Source organism: Sinohyriopsis cumingii, chromosome 14, assembly GCF_028554795.1.
Source record: "Sinohyriopsis cumingii isolate HCF-2022 chromosome 14, ASM2855479v2, whole genome shotgun sequence".
In the NCBI taxonomy this organism is placed as follows: Eukaryota; Metazoa; Mollusca; class Bivalvia; order Unionida; family Unionidae; genus Sinohyriopsis; species Sinohyriopsis cumingii.
The window spans coordinates 103,386,196-103,393,920 of NC_142974.1; the positions used below are offsets into that span (position 1 = coordinate 103,386,196).

Genomic DNA, 7,725 nt, shown 5'->3' on the forward strand with positions numbered 1-7,725 from the left:
ATGTGAAAGCTCATTGAATAATACAAATGGTACACGTGTAGAAATTGTATTCAATAACTTTAGATATGTGAAAGCTCATTGAATAATACAAATGGTACATGTGTAGAAATTGTATTCAATAACATTAGATATGTGAAAGCTCATTGAATAATACAAATGGTACATGTGTAGAAATTGTATTCAATAACTTTAGATATGTGAAAACTCATTGAATAATACAAATGGTACATGTGTAAGACTTGTATTCAATAACGTTAGATATGTGTAAGTTCATTGAATAATACAAATGGTACATGTGTAAGACTTGTATTCAATAACGTTAGATATGTGTAAGTTCATTGAATAATACAAATGGTACATGTGTAGGACTTGCATTCAATAACCTGAGATGTTTGAAAACTCATTGAATAATACAAATGGTACATGTGTAAGACTTGAATTCAATAACTTTAGATGTGTGAAAAATCATTGAATAATACAAATGGTACATGTGTAAGACTTGTATTCAATAACTTTAGATGTGTGAAAACTCATTGAATAATACAAATGGTACATGTGTAAAGATTTGTATTAAATAACTTTAGATCTGTGAAAGCCCATTGAATAATACAAATGGTACATGTGTAGGACTTGTATTCAATAACTTTAGATATGTGAAAGCTCATTGAATAATACTAATGGTACATGTGTAAGACTTGTATTCAATAACTTTAGATGTGTGAAAACTCATTGCAAAACAGCTTATTGGCCTTAAGATTAGACAATATAATTACGCAATTTTGATACGACCCTACAAGGAATTTTCAAAAACAGTTTATGTATTTCATTCGTATGACGTTTTGTGGATTTATTTGATTTTACTGTAAATGCGTATCATGGTTGTATCTTTAGTTTCTTATCGCACATGTGTATGAAGTAATAATACAAATATCAGGGACAGATTTATGCACCAGTTTCTCTTATTCTAGTTCACCTATAGTGTATAATATTTGGCACTAGTTTCCACCGGGAATGGAAGACATGGTTCGCGATGGTGTATCGCCAGTTTTAGGGGAAAATATACTCCAAAATCATGAAACAAGCACCAGATTTATTTTTTCTACAAATCATCATTTTACAGTTTTATAAATTTGTTCCTAGAAGCAAGACTTTACTCTGTTTCCAACCGACAACCTATTCAGTTGGAAACGTGTCAGTGCGCTTGAGTTTAACCTCATGAATGCCCCCAATTTAAACCAAATACAAATACATTAACCAATATACATATATGCATACATACATACATGGCTTAGTGGTTAGAGCGTCCGCCTCGGCTGCGGGAGGTGGGTGGGTTTGAACCCCAGCCAATGCTTACCAAAGACTTATAAAAATGGTACTAACAGCTGCCTCGCTTGGCGCTCAGCATTAAGATGTTAGCGTTGGGACTGGTTGGCTTGGTGTCAGGTTAATGTGTCTGGGTGGGACATGATGCCAGCATAATGCCCCAGTGCTAGACATCACTATAAACTGTCACACGGAAGACATCGTAGCGATATGACTGAAAAATTTACAAATCTACGTTAAAAATCTAAATCACATACATACATACATACACGCGCACGCACGCACAGGTATACGGGTATTTACTTGACCGAGCGGTTGTCAAACCCTGGCGCGATTCTCGCTAGAAGTCATAAGTTTACCCCGACTTTCCAAAGACTTCCATACAACCTCAGTTGTAAATTAGAAAGCCCGACGTGTCCATTCTATACCTAAATTTTCCTCTAATTAATGCAAGACCACAGATAAACCAAACTGCCAACTATCTACCAACCGTACACCTGCGTGTTTGGTTTCATTATGTTTCCGTACCACCAACCGTTCACGCCTTAGAACATACGAGTACTCCCTAACAATGGGAATTATTTTAACTCCGCCACCTTAGGCCAGTCAATGAATGCTTTCCAGGCACATTTCGCCGATATAACTGCACCATCTTCGCCCACATGGCGACATAAACGGTGTCTGCCAAGTCCCTTTTTATTTATTCCTTTGTGTAATTTACCGGTTTAATACCGTAAGTACTGTCCTTGCAGTCACGCTACCAAGGTACACCACTAGATTTTAATATGCACTATTTTACTCAGGGACATTCGTTCGGTTTTGGTCGGAATTCACTATTAGTGAACCAGGACATCATGGAAACACACTAACACTTCACTCCGTGACCTTTGCTCCTATTAATTAGCTCATTAGTTCGGGCCAGGAATATTTCCATGGCGCCGAATTCCAATAATCAAACAGGTAATCACACAAATCTATGAATTGCTTAAAACGGGGCGATATAACCGAGTGTACATACTCTAAATTTACTACAATATATATATATATATATATATATATATATATATATATATATATATATATATATATATATATATATATATATATATAATTGGAACAGCTCTAGTAGAATGTTAAAGTGAAAGAAAAGTATATTTTATCTACGGCCGTGAAAATGGTGTCCAACAACCTATATAGCATGGGTTGTAATCAAATGACATTACAAACACCCATAGCATGGATTGTAATCAAAAGACATTACCAAAAAACTATAGCATGGATTGTATTCAAATGACAGTACTAAAAAACTATAGCAAGTATTGTATTCAAATGACAGTACCAAAAAACTATAGCATGGATTGTATTCAAATGACAGTACCAAAAAACTATAGCATGGATTGTATTTAAATGACAGTACCAAACACCTATAGCATGGATTGTATTCAAATGACAGTACCAAAAGCTATAGCATGGATTGTATTCAAATAACAATACAAAAACCCATAGCATGGATTGTATTTAAATGACATTACCAAACATCTATAGCATGGATTGTATTCAAATGACAGTACCAAAAAGCTATAGCATGGATTGTATTTAAATGACATTACCAAACATCTATAGCATGGATTGTATTCAAATGACAGTACCAAAAAACTATAGCATGGATTGTATTCAAATGACATCACAATAGAAAGGAATTAAAGGAGCACTGAGGACAACTAAATTTGAAACCTCTGAATAGGAACTTCCTTCAATACATGTGACATCAAATATTCTCATAGTAACACAGTAACATCTCTGTCTCTCTCTCTCTCACACACACACACACACACACACACACACACACATATATATATATATATATATATATATATATATATATATATATATATATATATATATATATATACATGTGTGTGTGTGTGTGTGTGAAGTGGCAAATTTTATGTCGATCTAACAAGAATACATTAGCTGAGACCAGACAACCATTAATTAGATTTATGGAGACAAGCGCGTATCATATCGCCATACTACCGTGTACGGTAATGTCCTTTGGAGGGAGAATTCTGTTCCTAATTAAACATTTCTTTATACAGCAGCCAGGCGGACACTTTAGGACGAGGAAAACTTCATTTTCATGGTAAAGTTGTCACAATTGAGAGAATGCAGAAACTCTGTTACTCAAACTACCAGGGTCAAGTTGACCCTGACTTTGGCGCCTCTGGAAAAAGGCGGCAGAGATATTTGATTCTGATTGGTACGTTAAATGAGAGGGCGTGTTCCAACACAAAATTTCATAGGTTTTAATATCGCCCGCATCGAATTTTCATCAGTCTAAGCTTTTCCTACAAGAGGAGACCCAAAGGTTATGACTCCGGAAATTTGCAAGAAATTTCCGTAAAACTGTTGTCCAAAAAGGGGACGATTGTCGAAAGGAACCGACGAACTAATCTACCGATTAGGGGGAGGAAAAACATTGACGGCAAAGGTAGTGTGACAATTCCATGTAATTTGTTGATGCCATATATAATGCTTTGCTGAAGTTATTTATTTGTATCTGCATGAATCTTTTTTCTACATTCGTGTAATAATTTGCTTTATGAAGTATAACTGTGTTGAGTTTATGCATAGGAAGTTGTACATTAATCTTCTTTAGATAAGTTTGACGAATTGTTTGAATTTGTCGTCTTGTTTGCATAAGAATTATGTTCTAAGAATTTAATGCATTACATTAGTTAATATGATTTCAAGAATCCGTGTGAATTCGCCGAATTTAGAAGATTTCACGTATGATTAAGAATAAGTGTGTATTGACGGAAATGATCTAGTAATTGATTGACGTGATGTATCCTATTTATTCGCTGTGTATGTGGTAATGTGTAAGGTCAAGGCGTAACGAATTAGCCATTTGACTAACTAGGGTCATTATAGGACATGTGGAGTCGATTGATAGCCTTAGCGTCTGTTTAGCACTGATAGTGAAATCTGATAACGAGGGAGAATAATGAAGAATTAACCGTTTCATAAATAACGGGAAATTTAGGTTGTCTCTATTTATATTTATTTAAAAGGGAGAAAATAGCTCCAAAGACGTACGAACGAATGAGGGACGTTATTCTGAGACCTATACGGAGAAGCATAGAGAAGAGGGCAGTGAGACATATAATCCTGTGACGCAACCCTGCGACGTGTTAATCTCTGAAGAAGTATTTTGAGAGTGTCCTGAGACGGGTGGTAGAAAGTATCATCCCGAGATCCAAAGGGTCTGAACAGCGACAGAGGAAGGAAAAACAGACTGAGGACAAGCAGGTTATGAAATCATACAAGACGTTGACTTCGATTGTTCACTCGATCTTATGATGAACTAAATCTATCAGTAACAGATTGGCTATCTTATGTAGATCTATTTGCGTTTTTCTTTGTATTTCGGTGAAAGTTAAATTTCTAAAAGCAGAGTACATTCCTGATGTAATGAATTTTCACAGTGTTTATATGATATTGATTAAATTGTTTGCTTATATGTACGGGGGCTCGTGTTGGTTTGTTCTATATACCTGCTCAGATCTCTATCTATTCCACCTATAAGTTTCACCATTTATATTTCCATTTACTCGAACCGGGCAATAACATCGAAGGCGGTCAACCCCTAGATAACGAAACCCAAATACGGAGGGACATTCACTCCCCCCGTGTAACAATATATATATATATATATATATATATAACACCGTGCAAATGGTGTAAAATCCTATAGCAACTATATAACTTTTTTCTCCTTATCTATTTTTAGTTCATATTTGCATATATTTCGAAGGGTATATCTTCCTACAATTTTATTGCAGTTCTTTATGTTTGTATTTTTAGAACTCAACTTTCGACTGACACTACATAATCAGTATTGTGCTTGTCATATGTATCCTAAAAATAGATACATACCTTTACCAACGGTATATCGTCACCATCACTAACTCTCCAGTTACAATACGTTAATATATGTATGACCACAGGAGTCTGACGTTTTATCAATATTGTACGGCGAAATCTCTGACAATATGAAATCCTCTTATCGGTAATATAAATAAACATTTTTGTTTATTTATATTACCGATAAGGAGATTTCATATTGTCAGAGATTTCGCCGTAATTTATTGATAAAACGTCAGACTCCTATGATATGACATCCTTCATTCTCAATATTTTCAGTAGGAATTCAGCAAACTTCATAAAGCTTACCCGATTTTCTTCCGGTAGCATGGTACAATATTCGGTACCAGAATTATATCCATCTGTGAAATATGTTCAATAAAATCGTCAAAAGATTTATCAGTGCTGAAAAGATACGTCCGTTGGCCATGAAGGAGACATAGGAAATGACAACGATACTCTGAGACGTAACCTTTAGCAACGTCGTGACGTGTGATGTTTATGACGTTAGTTTTCATAACGAACTGTTTAATGTTACAGTTCTTTCTTTCGTTCTTACGATAATTGCGATTGCATTAGCTGGTAAATGTAGGTTTCCTCTGGTAAAAACATAGCAATGTCATTTGGCCAAACTGCGTTTATTTCTACGGAAAACTCCGCAAGAGCAAATAAACTACCCAGCCTCACTTAAAAATAAATTTCCACTAGCAGATGGGCACCTTTCACAGGTCCTGGCGGACCTGAGAACTCAGCATGGGTGTCCCTGTAGCTTAAAAATAACAATCTGTAAAACATACGTAACCCACCCAAATACTCTCTAAAACCAGATTAATATCCATAGAAAGACGGGCGCTTTTGATACGTCCCTAGGGACATCAGTAGACAGAAAAGGTTCCCGTGTTCTTAAAAAAAAAAAAAAAAAAAAAAAAAATTCTTTTGTGCTCTCTTCTTAGACGGCTAAATTATCAGTGCTCCTTGAGTACATAAACGCCTGGGAGGTATTTCACTAATTCCTTCCCCCAGGAACATTTAGCATCCCGCTGTGCGGGAACAAACCCGTCGCACATGCCCTTCTGGGCGCACGCCACGTAAATCCAATCAATCAATCAATCACGTAAGACCAGATATTCTATAAATATAGTCAGGTGCAAAGTAACTAATGTCAAAATTGAAATGGAGACATAAACACTGCATGCCTTTAAAAAGAAATACAAATCTTGATGGGTTTATGTCGTATTATGAAAACTGAATAAATCAATTTCGATAGAATCAAATCACATGTATTTGTTCAGAAACAAAATCATTCTTTTTGACTAGATTTTGATCTGACCAATAATGGTGTTGCATGTATGCTAGATCCTGGTTTGGCACTTCGGCTGGTCCCAAATGAAGAAAAAAAATATAGAAAATCTGAGTAGGGATTGGGAGGAGGGGGTTCAAAGACTAGCATTATAACAGTTCAACCCAGAGTCCCATAATATAAGACGCCAACCTTGATAGTTACGATGTAGGTATGAGTTGATCGTAGATAGATCCTGCACATCTGCCATCGTAAATGTCAATGTTGATGTCTTCGTTTGATTATGGGACCTCCATTTCAATAGCCAGTTACCTATAGTTTTAATTTCGTTTGTACGTAGCCATTGTACGTAGCATAATGGCTACGTAGCATAATCCATTAATGAACAAAGAAATGGATTTCAGGAAACGAAAATTGGTTTCTCACCAGTATAGAATAATGAATCGGCCATGTCACATTGAACACTTCTATGAAAGCATCAAATATAAGAGTCATTTGGACATAGCCAACATGTTCAACAAAGCAACACACCCTAATCTTCGCTACCCAAAGCGCCGATATGTTAACCCAACCTACCCCTTGGCGAATCGATTAGATCTTTCAGTGCTTTATCCCGGCAACATCTATTGGATTTCATCAGTTGGCTCCCTTAGTATGTAGTCAAATAACCAATAGCGTGTAACCGCGGTGCATTGCACATCGGCCGAAAATGGTGGAGATAATTGATTTCAAAAGGATACTTTGTAAGTTTAATATCGAAAGCATGACTACGTATCAGAGAGAAGTCATTATAAATGTATTTGAGGGAAGGTTCGTATTTGTACAATCACGAAATGGCGGTGGAAAATCGCTTATTTACGAGTCCATTCCGGTTGTGTTCTCCGCTTGCCTCGTATTTGAGCAACTTCATTTTGATAGGCTGTGGTCGCTTTCAGCCGCATCTAATGACAATCACAGACCCGAAGTACTGAAATATCTAATCGATCCGCCAAAGTATAGATACGGTTACTATATCGGAACCTTGACTAGTGAAGATAACACATCCTTTGCCTTGAATATTGAGATCCTACTCATAGCACGTGACAATTTAGTTTTAAGATCCTGCTGTAAAATGTTCCAAACCTTATATCGCCTACCATTGGTGGAATTGCTTGTTTGATGTCGACGTAGCTATA

The 7,725-nt window shown here is 36.1% G+C and overlaps 1 long non-coding RNA gene across 1 annotated transcript; it reads left to right on the top strand.

Moving 5' to 3' along the window:
- The first annotated feature begins 3,453 nt into the window (after window positions 1-3,453).
- Window positions 3,454-4,850, top strand: LOC149784526 (uncharacterized). The gene is made up of 2 exons (XR_016414154.1): window positions 3,454-3,814; window positions 4,398-4,850. It is a non-coding gene; the product is annotated as an uncharacterized LOC149784526 (long non-coding RNA).
- Window positions 4,851-7,725: the final 2,875 nt, after the last annotated feature.